The following is a 25,860-nucleotide window of genomic DNA, read 5'->3' as shown; positions in this document are numbered from 1 at the left end:
TCGCGGACTTATTAAAACAGTTTTCTTTCGTGAACATTAATACCCTCGTTAGAGTTTCGTTATCAAAACCTCGAGACCCATTCAGGATCCTACGCATGATTATATCTTTCTTTCTCTCTCTCTCTATCTCTATCTCTCTTTCTCTTTCGCGTGTGCACACACTCTCTCTCTCTCTCTCTCTCTCTCTCGCTCTGTCTCTTTCTGTTTCTCTGTATACGTACAAGAGATAGGAAGAGACAGGAACGTGCTTTACCTCGTTAACATTCCAGAGTACTTGGGCTCAATGATATTGGCAATGCGAACAGCGAATTATCGGAGAAGAGTACGGATCGCTTCTCTCCGGATGGACCTGAAATCAAATCAATGAGGAGGTTAATGCTCTCCATCAACAATACAGAACATTTTAACGATAATTATACGTAGTGAAAGAGAAAGAAATGAATGTATCTATGGATGTGCGTATGTATTTCTTAAAAATAACATTAATTGTTATTTCGATCAATGAATAAACGTTCTAAGTCGTTGCAATATCATAATGAGATTAACAATAACAACGTATATTGGGAATTAACTAATAAATAAAATATAAAGAGGATCGATTAACGATTGATGTGTATACAGTAGAATTACGTACTTTGGATTGATTCTATATTAAAATCATGTTTTATAAATTGCATCGATCGATCGATCGATCGATCGATCCTATGAAACTGACCTAAATCGTATATCATCAATTATCTTATTATTATTGATTATAAATTTGTATGTACAGATTGTCTGATTTAAAATGATATTACCAAATAATTTCAATCCTTTTGATTTTATAAACGAATGTGTTCGAATAAAAATTGCTAGAGGTTTCGAGAGACAAACGTAATGTGTAATTTTGTAGAGGACGTTATTATCAAGATATAACACTTTTTTTTTATTAACGGAAATCGATATCTTAAGACTAAAAGAAAATTGTAAATGATACAATTATACGAATCCAATTAATACCTACGATGTATCACCTACGAGGTATCTATAGATATATATATATAAAAAAAAAAAAAAATAGAAAAGAAAAATAATTGAATTGAATCCAGTTTTATGGTTTAATTCGAAGAAATCTTTTTCTAATGGACTTGGATGCAAATAACATTGAAACGAGCCGTCAAATTATCCTTCAGATCTCTCTTCAGATTTCCTTGCACGCAACGACGATAAACGCGGCTACTCTTGCGATATCTCTTGTGATAGTACTGCAAATTACGAAACGAAAAGGAAAGAAAAATCTCGGTAAATGAATTTTTCATTAAAAGTAAACGGTTTGACGGAAATGATAAAGTCGTTGATATGTTTTAAGATATTCGTAACACACAATATATAACTATTTTGGATTACGTATAATAATACGAATAAAATAATGTTAAAAGGATACCAAGTCTCTAGTAAGTAAATCCATATCGGAGATGTTTACTCTTCTCAAGTGTAGATCAAACGTACATATATACATACATGCCTGCATGCATGCATACATACATATATACATACATACATACATACATACATACATACATACAAAAGTCGACTTTTTCCAGGAACTACTTTATTTACTCTTGAAGGGCGGTCGAGCGAAAAATCCTTGTTTATCTTCTCGCGTTGAGAAGGAAACGTGATGCTTTTTGCAACTGCAGTAAACGTTTTGCTGGGACAACGGTAAACGAGGTAAGATTAATAACCTAAGAATACAAGCTTCACGTTCCTCTCTGACCTCTTTCTACGTATCCGTGATGCGAGATCCTACTACGATTCTCTTTAAAGAACTAACAATAAGAACAAGTAATCTACAGGAGCAAAGATTAGATAACGCTAGAGAACTGAAATGACAGATTCATGATATTTTTTTTCTTTGTATCTCTCTTTCTCTCTATCTATCTTTTTCTTTTTCTATCATCTACTTTGTATTTTTTCCCCTTTAATTTATAAATCATTTCGTTCGAAGAATACCACGGAAATGAATGGAACGTATACAAAAGAAGGGAAACAGAAATAGCTTCTTTTCCCTTATCGATTATCCTACTGTTAAGATTTCTCAATCATACCGGAACTGACGTTCTTTAAAACCTTTTTTTAAAAAAAAAGGAAGAAAGAAAGAAAGAAAGAAAGAAAAAGAGAAAAGAAAAATAAAGTACGTATATCTGAAAAGTGTCTGGAACGTAGTAGCGTGGCTTATAAAGGTTTCTTGGATTTACAAAAAGAAAAAATAAAGAAAAAAAGATAAGATCATAGAAAGGGATGGAAATAAGTGGGACTACCCCGTTGTTTCAATCACTCCTTGGATAATCCAACATTGCGAGCCAATCTCCTTTCAATCCCGTTTCTTCTTCCGTTTCTCTTCCGAGAAAGTACCTTTTCTTTCGATGCGACGAAGCAAAATACGAGGAGCAAAGATATAAACTGCGATTTTCTCGTACTCACCGAACTGCAAACGTGAGATCCGAGAGAATGCTAACGATGTACTATGTTAATGTACTGGTAAGTAATAGCACCGAGCTTTCGTAATACAAGCAAGTGGTTGCTAGGAAGTATAAATGGAGTGCAAAAGAATGAGGGTTGGTAGCTCATTGAGAAGGAAGGAGGATTTTGTAAAATACGACAGTACTGTCTTCTTATTCTCGTAATCCTCGTCGGTCGAAGGTGGTAGTAGCTAATGTTAAAAAGAATCGCCAGCATTCGAGTAGAAAACAAAATGGAAAGGCTTTCCAAGTCCCTTAAAATCGTTCAAATCGTTAAGGGTGGACTGGATTAAAGAGAGAAAAGTAAAAATTATCATTTTTCAATTTGGTTTTTTTTCTTTTTATGAAAACAATGGAGTGTATATATATACATTTTTATATATATATATATATATATATATATATATATATATCCATTTACGTACTTCTAAATCCACCCTAATGATATCCTATGCTTTGCTTTGCTAATGCCTTTGCAGGCATCTACCCTTTCGAGTGTGAAACCGCGATTTACGGTTGTATAAACAGAATGCTAGCCTAGAGTGTTTGAATCTTTGATTCTCCAGCAGTACTTCATGGAAAATTTCTAAGGTCAGAATTTATGTGCCGCATTCGTACATCATTGAAGAATCTATTTATACGAGATAAAAAGTGAACAGAGTAAAACGTTTACGTTTTCAAAAGATCGTGAAGAAAGTAGGAGGAGATCGATTCGTAATAAATTATTGACGATTCTTATAAAAAGCTTATTATTCGTTGAAAGTCACGAACGGATGGCACGATACGGTATACAGCACGCTTTTCCGAGTTTCCTGCCTCGCCGGTAGGAAAATTCGTAGCAACCATTTCGCTGTAATTTAATTTAACGGCGCATTGCCCGAGCAAACTTTTGCGTTTCCCTAAATCCCCTAGGAATTTCTCCTACCATTTTCCCGCATCTCCTTTCTCTTTCTTTCTTCCTTCCTTTCTCTTTCTCTCTTTCTTTCTCTTCGTCTCTTTCTCTCACTTCCTTCCAACGACTTGCACCCTAAGAGTAAAGAAAAAGTACACCGAGTGGGTGAATTTTTATCGTCATAGCCTCCGGGCCCGTTTAAAAACTCTCGCACGCGAAACTTATTTCATGAAGGCGTCCATCCTCATAAAAAATAAAAAAGGAAAAAGGAAGGAAGGAAGATAAAAAGATAAGAAGAAAGGAAGAAATGAAGAAAAACAAAATTGAACGTAGACAAAAATCATAAAAGTAAATTCAATGTTTAAAATACGAAATAAGACTTTTATTTTCAAAGCGATCGATTTCTTAGCTCGTCAATTTTCTTTTCTTTTCTTTTCTTTTTTTTTTCCCTAAACAAAAATTCCAAGTGGATAAAAGAATACGAAGGTAATCATACAAACAAAAAGAATAAGAATTCATTTTCCCCTTGCAGAGAACAGGTTTTTCATCAACGATCGGCTAACAACTCGGTTCACGGACGGCAATTTCCAGTACGATCCCAGCAATTTGTCACCGTCACACACTTGTCCTTCGCAAATTGATGCCTTTAAGAGCACCTCGAGAAGATGCTGTACTTTGGTATCAGACGAAACCTAGAACAGACCGGTTCGTACTAACGGTGTGACACGGTCGATTTTTGTTTTCTCTTTCTCTTTTCTTTTCTTTTCTTTTCTGTTCTGTTCTGTTCTGTTCTTTTCATCTCTTTTTCTATTTCTTTTTTCTTTTCCTTTCAAAGGCGTGGAAAGAAATGTAAAGTTGGAAAACCAGTATAAATCGAAAACAACGATAGAAGAAAAACAAGATTAACAGAAGTAATTAAGAACATACTCGTTGTTATCTCAAAAATTAATTTCTCGATCGAATCGCTCGTAATACTTTCCAAGACCTTATTAATACTAAGAACCATTCGAAATTATGCTAAAAATTACTAAATTACCGGTTAATGTTATAATTAATATATAAAAAAGCTTGTGCCTTGAATACGTGGTAAGCTATGTCATCAAGTACTTTGAAGTATAGTACGATCGTACATAATTTACTGAAAACTTAAGTTCTCTCCTCTCTTACCTTTCTTTACATACACACACACACACACACACACACACACACACACACACACACACACACACACACAGAATTATACCTCGCATGCACGTACACAAATATATCAGATTTTGGAGGATCATAAGTAGAAAGAAGATATACGAGTAGAGTTCGTCCTTTACTTCTTGAGTACACTTCACTTTACTTCACTTCACTTCACTACTCTCAATCTGTCTCTCTTTCTCTACTCATCTTCGTTTCTCCTCTTTTCGTTCATTGCTAAGAAGTTTCTAACCCTAATCGAACCATTAACAAAACATACAGATCTCTCGCAGAAGAAGCCACTATTGAATTGTTCATTTAAAACTTTTGATCTTAACTGAGAGAAAAAAAGAAGGAACCGAAAGTTCGACGAAGAAGATTAAATAAATATTCAAAATCTTTCTCGGTTACTTTATACTTTTCTCCGAAATTATTCTCTTAAGCTCATAGCTATATTATATTATATTATTCTTATTTAAACGAACAAATGTAGAAAAGGAAAAAGAAAAAGAAACTTGAACGACGTTCTTTCACGATCGATCAAAATATTCTGTTAACAATTCCAATCGACTTTTATCATCCCTTCAATAGACGGGTTTTATAAGAAATAAATTAATTAATTAATTAATAAAAAATAAATGAATGAATGAATAAATAAGAAATAAAAAATAAAACAATCAAACAAAAGCAAAAAAAAAAAAGAAAGAAAAACAAAAGGGGATAGGAAAAAAGATAGCAAAAGGCACCCGCTGTCTTACTTTCTTCTCTAAGTAATGGTTTATATAAGGATACGAAAGAAGAGACCGTGAAGGAAGAGAAGGTAAAAGGAAGAGGCGACACGAACCGGGCGAGATAATTCGAGTAGTGTATCCGCTTGTACGGATTAACTGGATTTCGTGTTCTTAACGGTCGAGCTTGCGACAAACGAAGAGAGAGAGAGAGAGAGAGAGAGATATAGAGAAAGAGAGAGAGAGAGAAAGAGAGAGAAAGGGATGGGGGTTGGAGATAGGGGGTATGGGAGGAGGTTGAGGGGATAAATTACGCCCGACTGGAATCTACTTGAAGCGATATATAAAACGACCTCGGCGAAAATGCGAAGCACGTCGAGTGCAAATATTTACGAGTAAGAGTATAACAATGAAAAAGGTGTTAGGATGAAAAGAAGAAGGAGGAGGAGGAGGCGAAGGCGAAGGAGGAGGAGGAGGAGGAGGAGGAGGAGGAGGAGAAGACAAAGACAAAGACAAGAGAGAAAAGTCGATATGGAGCGCATAAACGCTCGGCAGATATCGTTTTGAGTACCATAAGCAGGTGCGCGAAGTGCAAAGCTCTACGATGCTTTAAACTCAACACTTCGCATCGTCATAATATTATTCCTCTCAATCGTCGTATAAATTTCGATCGTTTCATTAATATAAAATGTCTACCAAAAGTGCTGGATAATTTAATTAACGATTAATCATTAATGATTATACTAGATAGAATTATTACTTGTTTCATTCAATTTGATATTCATATTATTCAATTGATTCATTAGAGAATACAATTAATCATGCGAACTATGATTCCTCGATTACGGTTTTGTATATATTTGTAAAATAGAAAAAGTATATAAATGTAACTACGTATTTTGTTCGAAAATATTTCTACCAACGTTCCACGTACGTATCTTAAAACGGCATACATCGTTGATCATTGTTCGACATTTATTAGCGTAATCAACGCGAGAACATCACTTGCGAAACGATCTTTCCTTTCGAAATGTTTCGTTTCCATCGTAACGATTCTACCTAGATGGTTAACAGCAAAATCTGAATTTTTATGACGTTCCACGTCGAAGGGAAATCATTTCTTTCGATGGAACAACACGAAGTGATAATTCCATATGTATGTTCCTTTAAAAACGCTTTTAGCTTTAAAAAAAAAAAAAGAGAGAGAGAGAGAGAGGAAGAAGAAAAGAAAAAAAGAGAGAGTAAAAAAAATAGAAGAAGCGGTACATAGATAAGAAACTCTCGTTAGTTTTTTTTTTTTTGCGAAGAAATAAGAACGGCGAAAGCAATTTTTATCAAAGAGAAAAGAGAGGTAAAAAGGGTATTAGGAAAAAAAAAGTTGCTGCGCATGCATCTATTGAACTTCCGTAGGGATAACGTAGGGATAACGTAAGGGTAGCGAAGAAAATAATGTCACTACTGAAGTACACATTTGGTTGATCCAAACGATGTGTTTGCCCACGTCCAGTATGACTTCGACAGAGTGATAAGAGAGAAAGAAAAATTACCTATTTCCTCTATCGATCGTTTCTTTTCGCCTCGAATGTCTCTCCCTTTTTCTCCATCTCTCTCTCTCTCTTTTTCTCTTTGACACTCTTTTTCTACTTTTTTAACTTACAATAACAGATCACCGATCGTCTTCGAACCGTGTTTATCCGTTTTTCAAAAATCGTCTGATCCCACCATTCCATTCAATTCGCTTACGAGCTTTACCTTTGACTTCTTTTTATTTTCTTTTTTTTTTTTTTTTCAAGAAGCTAGAAATAAACTTATCTAGTTAGAAACGGTAATCTAGTAAAGCAGAGTTATAAATAAAATGAAGACTTTTCGATGATATTTCTGACAAAAAAAATACGATTAAACGATAAAATGAAATTTCTTTCGTTCGATATCCTAAAAAGTAGTATTTTACGCCTATTAATAACCGATTTTCCATCATTCTATCAGCAAAGCGGATTATAACGAGTCAACGTGAGCAGCATATCGATTTTAACCAAGATATCGACTATCCCACTTCCCATTCGTAGCCTATTACCAAATCGCATTCGCATTCTCTATAGCGAGTCGAGCATATCTTCCTGCAGGATTATTCCGTGGCAATGAGCATTTCGAAAGATACACGCGAATATATGACAAGAGAATGGAAATCGAATATTTGGATTCACAAGAGAAACGAAAACGTTCAGAGTGTTACATCAACCATCGAATTCCAAGCTCTTATCAGTTTGAGTTATAGAATTAGAATTAGAATTAGAAATAGAATTTTATTTGTCTTTAAATTATTATTTGAATTATTTATTCATTCCTTTAATCGAGATAATTGATGAACAATAATAGTAACAATAATAATAATTATCTTTTATTTTGATCGTTGTTAAATCTAATGTTAAAAATATAAAAAAGAAAAGAAAATCAAAGAAAGTGAAAAATAATTATTATTATTTGATAAAGAAATTCTACAGAAATATTATTACAAAAATCTTTCAAATAGTTTATGATATATATATATATATATCATACAGACATTTATCTAAGAATCCAAATTTTCTAATAATGAATAGAGACCCAGATTGGCAGGAAGTTTAAATGATTAATCGCTATCCTTATCGGTCCTATGATTAGATACTGACATATAAATTATAAATAATCATTACGGAAACGATAAGAAATATTTTTCCACGTCGATCATTATCCTCTGTTCATTTCTCAAAACAAAATTCAATTATACTCGATCATTTTCTCACAGAGTCGAAAATGATAAAGAGTGTTCTTTTTATTAAAAATTAACGTTTCAAAATCAAAAAACAGAATGAGATATCGTAAATTATAATATCCAATAAGAGTTTAACCGATCGATGCATAGCATCGATGTCGTTGTCATTTAAGTGGTAACGATCGATCGGCGGATGTAATCGTTAGTGGCAGTTACAGCGAGCTTTATCGTTCGGGATCTTCTTCCGTGTCGCACGCACGAAGAAGAAAGATAAGAAGTGAAACGTAGGAGTCGAGGGAATGACCGGGTCGATGGCCACAAAAGTCCAAGGTACCAACGACGATAAAGCTTCGTCCAAGTGTCTAACACCATGTATATATACGTACGCGTACATTACATACACACAAACACACGCGAAAATGAAAAGTCTGACTAATTTTCTAGATTCGTTCTAAGTACTATAACAGTTGTAAATATCAATTATAGTATCGATAACGTTCCTTTTTTTTTTTTTTTTTTTTAATCGAAACAAATAGTTTTATACGTTTAATAGTTTCAAAATAATCGCCGAAATTTTGTTCAATCGAGATAAGATAAAAACGTGTGGGTAATTAAATCGAGTACGATTTTTCGATATTTCATTAGAGTCAATCGATACTTCCTATCATCATTATCTGACTAAATTATCTTCATACGAGATAATACCGAAATGTATTACACATACATATGAAAAAGAAATGAAATGAAATAAAATAAAATGAAATAAAATAAAATGAAATAAAATGAAATGAAATGAAATAAAATAAGGAAGAAGAAAAAAGGACAAGAAAAACAAAGAGTTAAAGTCGACGATCGAACAAACGGGCTGGAAGGAAAAATAAAAGCGTGTATTTAAAAAAAAAAAAAATTGACTAAATATTCATTCCAACGAAGAAAAATAGTACTACTATAAATAGATGGAATAGTTTTAACACGTTCAATAGTTCTCTCTCTCTCTCTCTCTCTCTCTCTTTTCCTCTCTTTCATTTTTCTCGTGCTGGGCATCGATAGAATGACGATTTACGATCTTCGCCATTCAATGAGGATAGATGCGTGTCATGAGAAGTTCAGTCGTTCGAAAGGACGATTGCCTCGAGTAGAAACGCGTAGTCGAAAAGACGTGAAACGAATGGAAGGGGGTCGAAGGGGGGAGGGGGAGGAGGAGGAGGAAGAGGGTTGACGGTTTGAGGTAGAGGATAGAAAGATAGTATCGACAAAAAAGCTCGCCGGTTTCGTTCCGTTGGAAATATCGAAATATCGATCTCGCAAGGGCTTCTTGCTTGAATGCGTCATTGCTCTTCGATGTGGATTTTGCTTTGATTTTATCGTACAAGAAAGAGAGAGAAAGAAAAAAGAAAGAGAGAGAGAAAGAGAGAGGTGAACGCACTCGAACACCTCTTACATCGGAGGAAACGAAATTCTTGCAAGATTTCAACTTTTTATTTTTTTTCTTATCGATGATAAAAAAAAAAAAAAGGAAAAAAAATGAAGGGCATGTTTATTTCATCAGACATACGTAGCGATGAAAAAAAGAAAATATTAGTGCTTATTTCGAATTACTACTCGTAGTTGTCTCGTATTCGAGTTTACGAACGGTCGAAAAAAAAACGTCAAGTCTCCAGTAACGTAGAAACGTCAGTTCCGTTTCACGTGGAAATCAAATAGAACATAGTTAATCAACGTCCGACGCACTTAACCGTATTTTCTGTTAGATTGTTAACGATTGATTGCAACAACGATCTCTCCTCTCAATGGGTATTGTACGCGTTCGAATATTTCGTACAGAATTGAAATAGGCCATTTAAACTTACGTGAGCTTTAAACAATCGATCAAAAGCAGATGATTCTCTCTCTCTCCCTCCCTCCCTCCCTCCCTCTCCCTCTCTCTCCCTCTCCCTCTCTCTCATTCTCTACAGGGGGTGTTAAATACAAGCTCCGTCAATGAGGACTCGAGATCGTCGAACAAACAATTTGGCTCGGCCAATTATCGACCACGTTGAACGTGACCTAATCGAATACTAATTTCCCGATTTGACGTGTTACGTTAGAGTTATTATCGTCATCCATCGTGCTTTATACATGCACTGCGGTGGCTTAAAGTATCTCTATCTACCCTTTAATCATACTCCGTGTTTATACGAAATGCCATGTGCACGAGACGGTTAACCTTTTTCATACCTTGCGAATTTTTACTTTTATAGATAGAGATTAATAGGTAATATTAAGTAAATTGCAATACTTTCTTAGGGAAAAGAAAAAGAAAAGAAAGAAAGAAAACAAAAGAAGGAAAAAAGAAACGCAAGTTCGTACCTTTGAAAAATCATTTCTTGTTAACGAGAATCACAATTAGATAAACTGTATGATTGATGAAGGAATATATTGATTCTAATTAAATATATTCTTATTGTAAACGTTATGATTCGGCGATCCATCGATTAATTTACTTATCGTTAAATACTTAGAGGTTTCCTAATTTAAAAATGGAGAACAGAAGGTAGAAACGGAAACGAATGGTAACGAGTTTGATGAGTCTGCTAATTTTAACGATGAATTAACGATTAATTATAAACGATGAGATGGTAAAATTTTGAAGTAATAAGGTACGTAACAAATAGAATTACCGTCAATTAGATATTCATCTTATCAAATAAATTATACATCTCTTTAGTTTGAACAAACGATCTTTGTTTTAGAATCAAATAGATCAAATTAAAATATATCGAATCCATTTCGAATTCATTGGCCAAATTCAAATTCTTTTTGAAAACGAGAGATAACAGAATCTGATGCATATGAAAACGCATACTGCTGCTCCACGAGAATTCCGCGAGTTATATTGCGCTGAAATAATTGGCATAGAAAGAGAAAAGTGAAAAGAAGATCTCGCTTAAAAATTTTGCTGAATGGGTTGCTATACGTTCTAAATGAAATTACGAAAAGGGTTTGTGGAGGCTAAAAAATTCATATAACATGCCATATTTCAAGTAAGTAAAATTGCAAAGTTATTAGGAAAATGGGGTTATAAATGCATAATTTATTTTCATCCGTTTCTTCCATATTAATAATTAAAAGCCATGAAGGAATGACTCGTTCATCAAAAAATCACACGGATAGTCAAAATAAAAAAAAAATCGGAATGTATAAGAAAATTTATATAATTTGTATAGAAAAGACCGAGAAATATTAATACGTTTTCCAATTTGGGTTATATAATTTTTGTAATTTTTATTTGAATTAACTAGATAATAAAAAATATACCTTGGCCCGTTGTCTTTACGTATCGTAATAAAATGCATATAAAATACATCAGAAAATGTTTATTTGATGAAATTAAAATGTATCGATTACATTGACCATTACAGGACAAATTGATAATACTATGAGACACTATGTTGAATAAATAAAATATGTTGGTAGGATTGTTAATAACTATTTTTATTATTCAAAATATATTATTTCAGTCTTGTTGATTATAACACTGAAATTGCAAGAAAGTTTATTAAAAGACATTTGCTCGGAGTCAATTGCAAAGTGCATGTAAATATTTTCTTTTTTACTCGCGATCTTATAGAGTTATCGAGCAATATAATCTTTTTTAATGGTTACTTGTAATTTTTGTTTTTTTTTTTTCTTTTTCTTTTTTAGTATGTTTACACACGAGCGATCATTTGCAATGAAGATATTAAAATAAAAACTTGCTATTATGAATCGTTTATGAGATAATGCAATATAATTAGAAATATCTTCGTTGTATTTTATTTGAATCCATTTCATACAAGATATTTTAACCGCGCTGAGATTTTACGAATGATCGAAGACAAATTAATATTGATTCATTTTCATTATGTGTGCTACTTCATCAATTTACTCCAAAGAAAATCATTGTATGAAAATATCTCCACAAAAAAAATATAGAGTACATAAACAAAGGCACATAACTAATTATCTTGTTTTATAATAACTCAATAAGAAATCAAACTAATCCAAGATATAAAATTTTAAGTAACATCTCCATACGGATTGAAAAATCAACACGAATATTTACTTTTGCTCCATAAAAATAAAATCGATCGAATAACAACTACTAACGTTAGCGTACATAGACGTACATGCTCTATTACGATAGATATTTAGATGCATGTTAAGATAAATAAACATCAAATGTCTTGTAATCGAGTTATGCATATACAATGTAAAATTACTATATCAACTTGTCGCTATTGAAATTTGTACCGATTTCTCTACTATATATAATTACACGTTTCTGTTTCTTCTCTTTTCTCTTTTGTCAGATTTATCCGATTTAATAAATACATCTGTTTTTGCAACAAATCGGAGAAGTTAATTTGCACATTTACTCTTGAGGGAATAAATCGAGCATTTAGCATATTAAAAGACTTTGAAAATAATTTGCAATAAGAATAAATGGGGAATGTAACGATATAAATTTGATGTCACCTAATTTTGAGGTAACTCATCGTTCATGAAACGAAAACGAAAATGAAAACTTGATGTAATCTCGAAAACGTCCCTCGTGTAAAATGCATCGTTAGGTGACGTTGACTTTTATCAGATTTTATCTCGAATATGTATGTATATATGCATGTATTTATATATGTATGGGGATGCACGTATAACGAACGTGTACGGAGATACGCGATGAAAATTTTGAGATAAAACGAATAAAAAAGATAGTACGTGTCTTTAACAACATAGACGAATCGAATATATTTTTAAATATTTCATTAAAACCTTAGTCAAGTCTGAAACCAATTACAGACGAAATAGATATATCTGAAATCATACATCACGGGCGTGTCAACGATGGTAGAGATCTTTTAACAATCGTAATTCATTTTTAAATCTATCGATCATTTAAAATATATAAAAGGAGATATAGACAAAAATTAGATTTACGATCTTAATTATATTTATTAAAAATTTGACGAATCTGATCAATTTTGTTAATAATTACTTCTTTCTTTCTATGAATTATAAAAAAAAAAGAAAAGAAAAGAAAAGAAAAGAAGAAAATATTTTCTCCTTCTTTCGTACACGCGAATAGGATATACAATACGCGATAAATTAATCGAATAAATATTTTCTGTTCGAACAAGATAACTGATGCGTATATAACGATAACAAGATCCCCATTTATGAGCAATGAGATCAGAGTGAAATTAATTAAGCCGTTGTCGGACGATCCAAGAACAGCCGCAACGTGAGCTGCTCGCCTAATTTCAGGCGGTAGAGGACATGTTTGCGTGAGACCGCTGGCATCTTCACGCTCAACATGCCGAAGGGACATCGCATAAACGCACCTACGCTCCTGAAGTTAGTCGAGTTCGCGCGTACCCTTTGAAATCGATAGTTCGACCATTCCGACCAATCCGACATGGCATAGGAAACGACGATGACATTCTCCCTGTGTACAAACACTTATGATATAATTATTCACGCCTTAGTAAATAAATTCTTTCGTCGTTGAATCATATTCATCAAAAAATTGAAAAAAAAAAAAGAAAACAATTTTTATTATATCGCGAACTATTCGATTATCGAATGGTCACGCACATTTTATTTTGAAATTTTTCTCGATCGAATGGACTATACAAATTAATTAGATAATATCCAAACTGTATTTAGAGAAAACTTCCCCTTTGGGCAAACTTCGGCAAAATTTAAAAAAAAAAAAAGAAAAGAAAAGGAAAGGAAAGAAAAAACATGAAAAATAATATATTCCTCTCAAATTATAATTTTAAACGATAATTACATAGATCGTTTACATTATGCAAAGGCTTGTTAAAAACTCATTGCCGAATATAAGAATAACAATATCGAGTAATCGATCGGCTAATAACGATGTACCAAATATCGCATTTTATTGAAATTTTCTTTTGTTATATCTCATTTAAATATAGGATTTAAGTCGCAATATTCCGGAATGAATCACAGCACAATAAGTGGTGCCAGATGGTATCCTCTAATAAGAACCATACCTTTGCTACCATTCTCTTTCTCTCTCTTTCTCTTTCTCTCTCCCTCTCTTTGTCTCTCTTGGTTTCTGTACCTCTTACCCTCATGGTTTTCCTCTCTTTTCGACCGTTCCACGAATGTAATTTCATCCCGGCTTAGAAAGCATGCCAGCCCAACTTCAATTAGCAAATTCTTGCCGTGCACCTTCGTACCCGTAATTAGTCGATACAATTTCAAGAAGATGCCGGCAAACCGCTGGTATAACTTTGTTGGATCTCGAAGAAGGTAGGAACGTGAACGCGAAGAACTTTGTACAGGTTAGCGTGGTACACATTGCTTCGATTAGAACACCGCATTACGAGATTAATTAAATTCTATGCCCTTTCGCTTTCGACTTAAGATCGTGGACTTAGGTTTCCAACAAATTACGATCTTTCTAATCGAATTCGACGACGATTCGAACGGGGCTTCGATGGTAAATCCAACGTTGGTATAAACGTTAGAAAATGAAATAGAACATTTTTATCGGTTAAATATCGTAAGAGTTGTAAGAGTTAATTTAATTTTTTAAATAGATTTAAATTCATCGTCGCACAAAAAAATTTTATGTCGTTCTTTTCCTCTTACCATTTGTACGATGACAAGAGAATCCTTCACAAGTGAAAATATGAAACCTTGTACACGGTTGTTTATAAGAATAAATAAATAAATTCATGAAAATCGAAGATATGACTAATGAACACGCCGAAATCAACTTCACATCGTATCGCGTCAGCTTTCACAACGATTAATAGGCTTGAGTCTGTCGGCGTACATTAAAGTCAGGATTATGCAAATATATTCCAAATACGTTACTACAATAGTTAATCTTCGTGCTTCATCCGGAAGGTAGGTTATTCGAAGTACGCGTTTACTAAATTGTTCGCCGACCGACGAAATAGGTTATTAGTTACTCGATGCTTATTTCTCGCCCGTCAAGATGAACTAAAACATTATTTCGCTAAGACTGAAATTCTTGATTGAGAATTAAATAAACGAGAATGCCTTTTCCACATTTGAAATATATCTCGCATTAACTTATTAGATTAAAATATTAATAATATATTAAATAATATCTACAATCTTATGGAAAGAAAAAAAAATATATACATATATTCTTCTGCGTTATTCTTTCTTTCTTTCTTTTTTTTGTTCCCATGTGGATTTCCCGATAAGATCGTGAGATCGAAACCGAGACATTTTAATGACTTGTGTACGTTCTCAGTTTGCCTCGTGAGTAGGAGAGCAAATTGAGGGAGAGAAAAAAATTGAAAGAAAAGGAGAGAGAGAGAGAGAGAGAGAGAAAGAGAGAAAGAGAAAGAGAAAGAGAAAAAGAACGAACGAGTCTCAGCTAACCTCTTGACCATCATCTTGAGAACAGGATAATGGAATCTTCTCTCGAGGTTCTCCGAGATGAGAAGGCCAAGTTCCTTCTAATCGTATTCCGGTCTCGATCGTACCACCTTATTTCACGACTTCTGGGAAATTTTCTCCCAGGACATGAAAAAGACGGCCTCCGGTAAGTTCGACGAATGATAATACAAATTCCAAGGCACCATCGAGTAAAGAAAAAATTCAAGACACGAAGATGATTAAAGGATAAACTTTTTTTTAACATATACAGGAGGTATGCAATTTTTATAACTTTGTTAGATTTGCTCGAAAAACAAGAAAACGGGAAAGGGAAAAAATAAAAAAAAAAAGAAAAAGAAAGAAAGAAAAGAAAAAGGTCACGATCTTAATTAATGATTACAATCGATATATAAAGTCGATTAGTAAAGATATTTGTAGTAAATTATTTAAGACATATGCAGAATCCTATGCATAGAGAATGGTAATAATGAAATGATAAGTCAAACCTGGGAGGTCGTCAATTTATTCAAGATTATCATCTAATCAATATTGCACGCATAAGAACGATGTACATTAATCAATTTAACAGGAATATCAGCGTCGCGTCGTTCCATAATTGAACTAGATTCGCACTTGGGCTTATTCGAATGGATAACAAGCGAAATGATTTCACGTGTAACATTTTCTTTCTGTTACAAGTTCGTTTTTCTTTTTTTTTTTTCCTCTAGAGATTCAGGTATCCATTGACTTAAATCGAAAGTTATTACAAATAGCGATCGGATAGATGTATCAAGATTAACACCGTTTAAACTTTATCGTCATGCGCTCGTATATTTTTGTATCATTTTTTGTCTCTTTCTTTCTGTTTTGATTTTATTTTTCCACCGCATTAATTTTCCACCGCTGATATTCCCGTTATATGATATTATTATTTTTTGTTCTCTCTTTTAAAGCTCAATAAAACGTTAAATTATAGAGAAATAATTCTTATGTCGTGTCGTTTTATAAGAAATAATACTGTTATGCAAATTATTTTGATTTGACTCGCAATAGACTGGAGATTTTGAATTATTTAAATCGTGATAACGTAGCGAGGAGACTACCACCTCGTTATGGATGCATCGAGAAAAGCGAACAGAAAAAGAGATGGAGACGCTTGACTCTGTGTTGTAACGAATAACCCGACAGAATCTTGCAAACTGCTTTCACAAAAGTCAAGATCTAGATCGTGACCTTCTCTTTCTCTAAGTGAAGCCATTCTCGCGAATACATTCTTGTGCCAACCAAGAACTCCCCTTCGAGAATGGCCTTCGATAACCAACCAAGATTCAACGAAGATTCCGTGAAAACCGTTTCCGATCGTGTCCAAAAGAAATTGAAAGTAAATATTGAAAATTCGTATTTTGGAATACGCAGCAACGAAATCCAATCTGTTAAGTTTTTAATAACACTATTCGTTTTCTCATTTTTTGGAAGAAATTTGATTCAAACTCGTGATAAAAGTATTAAGAAAATCCGTTTAATTTATTGCTTGAGATCTGAGAAGATAAGTAGAAGAAGAGAAAGAACGATATACGATCAATCTGGATTTATATTATATTACATAGTTTTTATCATTCTATGCGAAAAAAAAAAAGACACAAGGAATACTTTTTACGCGATATAAATACTTTTAATAAGATAAAAGACTAACGTATTTAAAATATATATTACATTGCAATAGAAATATGATCTAGCTTTACTGGCTTCTTAATACTTCCATCCATTCGAGGTAACTTAATATTTTACAAAAGCAGCTTCTTCTCTCCAAGTCGAGTCGAGATTAGATTACTCCGTTAACCGAATAACACTCGGAAATGATTGCTCATAAATAATGATAACAAGAGAGAAAATATGAAAAATTGATTATATTAAGTGAATCTCTGTATATATTTAAATAATATAATGATGGTTATATGTGTGAATGTAACAAAAACGAAAAGTAATTATTAAAATTAAACTCACGGATTATAATTTATAACTAACTAATATTATGCTGGATTCGCGAAAAAAGTTGGTTTCTTGGATTCGCGAAAAAAGTTGGTTTCTTGGATTCTTGAATAATTCGAATCTAAATTTGAAGTTAGGTTTTTTGATTTTATGACGAATGTTCTGAACCTTATTTAATATTTAATATCTTTCCTATTATAAGTGTTTTCTATTCTGATATTTCTGATATTTCTATTTTAAGTATCGAATAAATTAAATATACGAACCATCTTTCCGAGCTTGCTCTTATAATTATTCGTTAGATAGAAATAATGTTAATCGATAAAAATAATACTTGCGATTATATATAATATTTTATCTAAGAAAATTATTCATTAAAATGTCTTATTTATAGAAATGCAATCTGTCAGATATTGTTCTATTTTTCAATTTGATCGAATACGAATAATTTATCATAACTCCTTTAATTAATAACATTTTCAATTAAATGATTTGAATAGAATCTAAGTTAAGTTTACTTCGGTAGAATATTTCTCCTAATCCCTCATTACAATTTTATATTTAATTTCTACTTGTTCATAGAGATATGTAATTGGTGCAAACCTGTTCGTTATCACTTTCAGACATTTATTTTATTAGAATTTATAGCTGCTTCATATGACAATTAGCCACATTGTATCAAACTATAGAGCTCTAAATCGTTGAATTATCGGAGACTCTTATCTAAACTTTCTCACGAATGGTAGGTTTAAATTATTGGAAATTAAATTGATTCGCTCCCATAATACTAAACTTTCAGAAAGAGGTAAAAGAAGATAAAATGACAAAAGAGTAAGAACATTTAAAAAATGAGAAAGCAAAAAAAAGAGTAGAACAATTCGGAATAGTTTGGACGATCCGGAATAGTTTTCAATCAAATTCTACGGTCAGTCGAATATTTAAATTCGTTTTCAACGGGAACGGCTCTGCTTCTTCGTTTTTCACGCTTTCACGCTTGGACGTACACGCGAACTTACTCATTCATCTGTGTGTGAGGAGAAAAGCACATACTTACATTCATAGATACGTACGTACACACACACACACACACACAAATGCGTAGGGAAAACGCATGGCTATCGACTGGCATTTTACTTTTAGGGAGATGCCACATGGACCGGACAGCTGCCGATACTGTGTGACGCTTTGATTTATTTTCTATACATATAGAACTTTAACAAAATTTTGTTATAAGATCTTACGATTTTGTTCGATCGATCCATTCGAAAAATATTTCCTTGATATTTCAGCTTTTAAATGTATGTAATATATTTGAAACTGAAAGGAACTAGTACTATTTCACATGTACGTAATACACCTGCACATATTTATTTTATTTCCTTGTTATTTTAAAGAATATTACAACAGGATTATTTTTAAAAAAAAAAAGAAGAATTTAAAAAAAAAATATTTTTCACGTTGAAGTCAGTTTATTTCACGTTTCGCATTTCACTTCAGTTTATTTTTATTCTTATTTGTTCTTCCATTCTGTTTCTATAATTAAGGAAATAATCGTTTAAAAAAAAATTTCTGGAGTGTCGAAAATAACAAGAAAATAATTATCACGATTTAAAGAGAATATTTTTTTTTTTATATATATATATATGATGGACCATAACTAGATATAACGATCCAACAAAAACGTCCGACCAATCGAATATAGCGATGAATTCTACTAGAACATAATATGAGCTCATGCTACGAGTTTAACGAAAATAGCCGTTCGAAATCTTGGACGAAAAGTTTTTCGCTATCCATTCTATTCACAATACCTCGATTCAAACCGATTATAATCTTTCTCGCTCTTTTCAAAATGGTTTAAATGGAGTTTCGTTTCACAACGACGTGAAACTACGGAAATGGATAGTAAATTGGTTTGCTCCGAAAACCGCGATATTTTTCGAACGAGGAATCTAAAAATAATCGCAACATCGAGAAAATTTCATAAATAATGTAACGAAGAATATATAATTAAATGGGTACTAACTAGCCATTTGATGAAAAAAAAAAAATCTAGAAAAAAAATTGTTTCCAATAATCGATGAAATTGTACGAACATATTCGATCAATCGAATAACAAGAAAATATTTAACTGTATCAACAATTTATAGCCGATGTTCCGTCTTCTTTTCAATGAGAGGGGAAAAAAGGAGAGAATGAAAAAAAAAAAAAAAAGAAAAATAAGAAGGAACGAAATAGAGTGAGATGTTTGATATCGTTACGACATTTCCGGCAAAAGATGTTTGTAAAGGACTTCACGTTCGACGGGAAGAGATCATTTTTCAAAAATTTCATCCAGGATTTCGGTCTGGATTTTACTCGAATCGAGAGAGGGGAGGAAAAAAAAACGCAAACTCGTACATTATTCCGTTCTGTTACGGATCGGAGTTAAAAAAACGCGTGAGCGTTTTCTCGTTGCCACGAGAAAAAAATGTAGATTAATTTTTCTCTCTGTCTCCAAAATCACGTCGATTCAATCTCTCCGGTTTTATTTTTTTTCTTTCTTTCTTTTTTTTTTTTTAATTCGAAACTTACGCGTTCCTAGATTCTTTTTATTGGCTATTCAAAAAGAACTGCGTTTAACATTTAATTTTTACAACGAATAAAAAAATTAATTTCCCTTTTTTTTCTTTTCTTTTTCTCTGTTTTTTTTTCTGAATATTCGTTATTACATTCAAAAGAAATTAGCTTTATTAAATTTTCAATTTTTCATTTTTCACGTGATCTCTAAAAGCGGCTTTTGTTAATACGCTTTTTTTTTATATATATAATACGATAATTAATCAATGGATTGAATTGCTCTCGCTACTTTTCGAACTACAAAGAATATCTTATATAATTACTATAACAAAAAAGCATTCATTCGTTATAATTTTTTATGAAAATAGAACGTTTCAATTCTATTTTTGTTCCGCGGGTATTGTAATATTTTTGCGAACGTGCTAAATTTTTTCTGACCGATACCAAATCGGCAAAAGCAAATTTTTCGTCCATTTTATATATACTACAAAAAGTATTAATTAAAATTTCAGAATGATCATCTTCAAATTTTCAAAATAACATCCATTTGATTAAAAATACTTTTGAAATACTAATAAAATGGTCAAACAAAAAAAGAGAGAGAAAAAAGAAAAAGTAAAACTGATCGCATCGAAATTGTAAAAAAAAAAAAAAAAAAATGTCACGACATATGACAATAAAGTCTCGTTAAATTAAATTAAATGGAAAAACATAATCTAACAAAAAAAAAAAATCCACTCGTATTATTTCAAATTTTGAAATATACTTTTCCAATTTGGATACATTTTTTCGAATGAGCTCTAACGTCCTATCGATCTGTTCTTTTGACTGAAGGAGTGAAAAAAAAGATAGAAAGGGAAAAAAAGAGAAAGAGAGAGAAAGAAAAGGGAACAGATAAAGTCTAGCACCGAACGGACGATGCGAAGATTCGAAAGTTGCTGCGAGTAGAAAAAGATGGAGGAAAAGCGAGGAAGGGGATTGAAAAGATCGGCCAACGTCGAAAGACTTTTGCCACGTAATCTTACCGTTATTCATAGCCTCAGTATTACCGAACTTCCTAAGTAGGATTACCGGCAAGGACTGGCAATCCTCTCTTCCACCCTTCTTTTTCTTTCACTACTACTACTACTTAGTAATACTACTACTACTACTTCTTCTTCTTCATCTTCCATAACCACACTTTCCCCAAAGGAATCGCAGAAAAACCACGCGAGGAAGTTCTGCAAAAAAAAATCCTTATATCTCACTTTCTTTAGAATTTTTAACTGGGAATGCAAGAACGAAAACATTTCTTGAATCATTCCGAAGGAAATCTTGGCTGGTGATTCTTCTACTTACTAAGAAAAGGAAAGAAAAGAAAAGAAAAATCAAATAAGATTCGTAAAGAAATATATCATATATCGTCGTCGATTATAAATTTTTCTAAATTTTCAATATAAAACGAATTTTCAAACATCACCGTTACGATACTAGGTATCGAATTATGCGACTGTTATATTCGAACTTTGATCGTTTGTTTCTATAATCTTTTTATTAATGAGAAGAAATTTTACAATCGCACGAACGTAAACACGAAAAAGCTAGCATTGAAATTTATTAAAAGTATTAATTAGCTATTTAGGGAAAGTCAACAGGGTCGGAAAACAATAAATCGGGAGAATAACTTTTTCCTCGTAATATTCGATTTTCATGATAAATTCGGATATTTCCGAGAGTAGAAACAAATAATTAGTATTTGCAGGGTCTCAAAACGGACGAAAACCAATAACCGTTAACGTGTTCACCGACTAATTAGCATTCCGTCGACGAGCACGAATCGACGAAGCGAAAAGGAGATACCGTCGAAAATACATACACATATATAGTGTATATATGTGTGTATATATATATATATATATATATGTACACTCACCAGGTAGCCTTGCTCACGAGGTCGACCACATTTTGTGTATTCTCGTGATTAAGGAATGTAGACTTTTGCGATTCCAAGCTGACGAAAATTCGATACACAACTTCCTCTCTCCCCCTCGATGATTTATCCACCCCCTTTATTTAAACGTTTACATTTAATCTATTCACGTTTTAATAAAACTCGAGTGATCATCTATTCTCTACCATCTCTTTTTCCTACTTATCTATAATCCTCAAGTTTTCAAATTTGTCTAACACTTTATAATACGATTCTACGAGCATAAAATTTAATCAGCCAAAAGCATTATAAATCTGGCACATCGTCGGACGAAAAAAAGAAATTAATCGTTCGCCTTCGTCTTTTATTTAATTTTTCTTTAATCAAAAAAAAAAAAAAAAAAGGAAAGATTTTTTTTATAAAAAGATCCATACGTCCCGTAAGGTGCATACGATTGAACATGAAGAATTTAGTGGAACAAGTTATAACTAAATAAGACTGCACTTCTTAGAAACACCTAGGTTCGCTTTTTATATGTGGCAAACTCGTTTACCGAGCCTAAACCGTGCCTCCGGCGTTCAGGCAGAAAAGAATGCGCATCCGGCCGAAGGTCATCAAGATCTTCAACAAGAGGGAGAGAGAAAGAGACAGAGAGAGAAAGAAAAAAAAAGGAGAAAGAAGAAGAGAAAGAAAGAACGAACTAAGCTGAGCCATGCTAACGGTCATACTAACGTCAGGTACTCATTAAACGGTGACTTTGTCCTTTTATGTCAGCAGGAGACACTTTAAATGGAATTTACTCTAACGTGGTGATTGAACTAAAACAAAATTAGTAGCGCTGATCGTCTACTGAATTAATTACCTACTTAACGTTATTTGAGAATGTCAGAAATCTAGATCGAAACTTAATATGTTGACGGTCTAGTGCTATTCAGTATTTGCAGTGTGTTTTTTCTTTTAAGGAATTAAGTTAATTAGTTAGCAAAACGATGCTAAAAATGTAAATAATTCGTGAATGTATAATGATTCTTTACGAGAAGCATTCGACGTTGTCGATTGAAAGAGGTAAAGAAAAATGGAAAAACAATAAAGAAACAAATAAATAAATAAAATAAAGGGAATATATGTGCGACGATAATAATCGTAACGATGAAGCTCGTTATCAAGAAACCTTGGTGTTTTAAAGTAATAATAAAAATAACGATGAAAATTAACAAGAGTATGAATGAAAATAGGATGTTATATAGAAGTACTTGTCTTGAAAAAGAAGGTAAAAGCAAAAAGAAAAAGAGAAGAGAAGAGAAAAAGAAAGTTTAAATAATTTCTCCTTGATTTCTATCTCTCTATTTCTCTTTCCCTCTCTCTCTTTCTCTTTCTCTCTCTCTCTCTCTCTCTTTCTCTTTCTCTTTCTCTTTCTCTATCTCTCATTCTCTTTCCTTTTTTCGATCGTTCTTTGCGGTTAACCACAAAATTGGATAAAGAAGGAATAATGGAAAAGAAGCTGTGGGAAGCAGTAGGGAAGATAGAAAAGTACAAGTTCTTTCAACAAATCCATTCGTAGTAAGAGAAAATAAGCAATGGTTGAAACGTCTCGTTGAACGCGTGAGCTGAGAAAATCTCATCGGCTTGAGACAGAAAGAAAGAAAGAAAGAAAGAATAAAAAATAGAAAGAGAAAAAGAGAAAAATAGAAAGAGAAAGAGAGAGAGAGAGAGAGAGAAAGAGAGAGAGAGACTAACTTCTCAACGCACACCTTCGAACTTCCCGGTGTTAAGTATGTACGTGGCTACTTGCCAATCATAAATGGCACAGAAAAGGGAACTATCTCTTTTAAGCTCTTCTTTTTCCGTTTCATCGATTTCGCAAGAGTTGAAATTTCCATTTCGAATGCATCGCACGAAAATTCTTTGAATAATATTATCAAAGAACGAACGGTTCGAATATAACCAATAATTAGAACGTTCTCTTCATTATAATAACGACGAATATTTTAATCTCTCTTTTTTGCGATAAAAAAAAAGAGAGAGAGAGAGAGAAAGAAGGGGAAGAAAAGGAAAAAAAAATAGCAAATAAATCAACCAACGTTTCGGATACAAAAAAAAATAGAAGCTACAATCGAAAGCTTTTGCTTGTGTTTTAATTAGGTTAAATCTAATTAAAGCTCCCTCCCTCTCTCACTCTCTTTCTCTCTCTCTCTCTCTCTCTTTCTCTCCCACCCTCCCTTTCTCTCTCACTCTCTCTCTCTCTCTCTCTCTCTCTCTTTCTATCCTACGGATAAAACAAAGATCTCGAGAAAGGTACTTTTCATCTTCGATGCGAAAATACGAAACGTTTTACATCAATGCTTCTTTACCTCGACATTAAATAGATCAAGATCGAAAAGATGATAGAAAGAGTAAGAGAGAAAGAGAGAAGGATAAGGAAAGAACAAAGTTTAGGGTGAAAGCTCAAAGAAACCACGATGATGATAACGATCTCGACAATTCAACGCTGTTCTTATATACCGATATATTCGCCTTAAACGAGATTAATTCGATCCGTGAGAGAGCCATCCATCAGCCGGGAACTAGCAAACGTCAGGTTAGGCTTCCTCAAACATCAGCACAATGGCAACACGGGACGCAGCTACACCGACATGCTCCCTCCTACTTTTCAGTTTACAGAAAGGGACGAAAGAAGGGACGGAAGGGACGACGGAAGAGAGCGAAGAGGAAAAGTCAAAGGACAACTTGGGTGTCATCGTTATTGTTGCGTTGTACCATCTCAACGAACTATTTTATGACAAACTCGAAATTAATTTGTATTATTACTTGGTAATAATGTTTCTTTTTCTTTTCTTTTCTTTTTCTTCTTTCTTTTTTTTCTATAAAGACACAAAACACCGATATTATCAAATATGGAAAGAATGTCTGAAATAAAAAATATATTAATTCGTTCACCTTCGATTATATTTCAACAAGTAGGTTCTACTACGACGATTATTATATATTTATTTTCAATATTATTAGTTAATGTTATTAGTTAAATATCATCCGACCGCGATTTCTTTCGATCCCTCTTTTCATGAAATTCATTATATTGTATACTATGATTATCATTATATTACCATTATATTATCATTATAATTTTATTAGTAGTAATAGTAAGAATAATATATACATATATTGCAATAGTGCATTAATATTCTATTATAATTATTTTACATACACACAAAAGACTTGTTATTATTAGTTCATAAATGCTATATATAAATATAATTAAATATGTATAAATAAATATATATATTATTACTATTATTATACCAATAATTATCATTACTAATACGAAATATTAAATTATAAACATCTTTTCCATACTGTAAACCAACTAATAAAAAGAATAAAGAAGTTCTACCGTTACGAAATCCATTCAATTACACGATTCCCAAGTCACGTATCCTCTTGAGAGAAGTAAATCAAATCTAACATGCAACATCAACTTCTCCCATTTTGTTATTAAAAAGAAGAAAAGAAAAAGGAATAAAAAAGTAAAAAGAAAGAAAAGAATCATACATTACGGAGAAACAAACATTTACTTCTTGTAGATACAAAAAGCTCATTCTAACGAAGACATTCGCTAAAATTCATTAGACGATTCGTCAAATAAGCACTAGTCGTATCGACTAGTGTAGTCGTTTATCAAGTTGGGAACCTTAAGAAGGTGATCTAGGATGCTGCTGCTTTTTAGTCGAAGCGAAGGACCCTTCGGCGAAAGGGAGTGCCGTGAAAAACGATGTACTTGTCAGAGCATCGCCTAGTCTAATCGATAAAGTTAGCCTCCTGTAAACCTCCGTCTTGTGGACAAAGGAAAACTTTCCCACATACGTGTGTACGGTGATTTATTTATATACGTGTGTGTATAAGAATAATAGCAGGTGCACGTTCGTGTGTGCTTATGCGTG

The 25,860-nt window shown here is 32.8% G+C and overlaps 1 protein-coding gene across 4 annotated transcripts in view; it reads right to left on the bottom strand.

Annotated features, from left to right (window-relative positions):
* The window catches only part of LOC122631419 (putative polypeptide N-acetylgalactosaminyltransferase 9), a 167,188-nt gene that overhangs the window by 66,884 nt on the left and 74,444 nt on the right, over nucleotides 1-25,860 (bottom strand). For all 4 annotated transcript variants that reach the window (XM_043817078.1, XM_043817074.1, XM_043817073.1 and 1 more), the window contains one exon: nucleotides 254-349. The gene's annotated coding sequence lies outside the window, so the exon portion shown is untranslated. The remainder of the gene's footprint in view (nucleotides 1-253; nucleotides 350-25,860) is intronic.

The sequence above is a fragment of the Vespula pensylvanica genome, chromosome 9 (genome assembly GCF_014466175.1).
Source record: "Vespula pensylvanica isolate Volc-1 chromosome 9, ASM1446617v1, whole genome shotgun sequence".
Taxonomy (NCBI): Eukaryota; Metazoa; Arthropoda; class Insecta; order Hymenoptera; family Vespidae; genus Vespula; species Vespula pensylvanica.
Note: the sequence above shows the minus strand (reverse complement) of the source record. Positions and strands in the feature narration are given on the sequence as shown.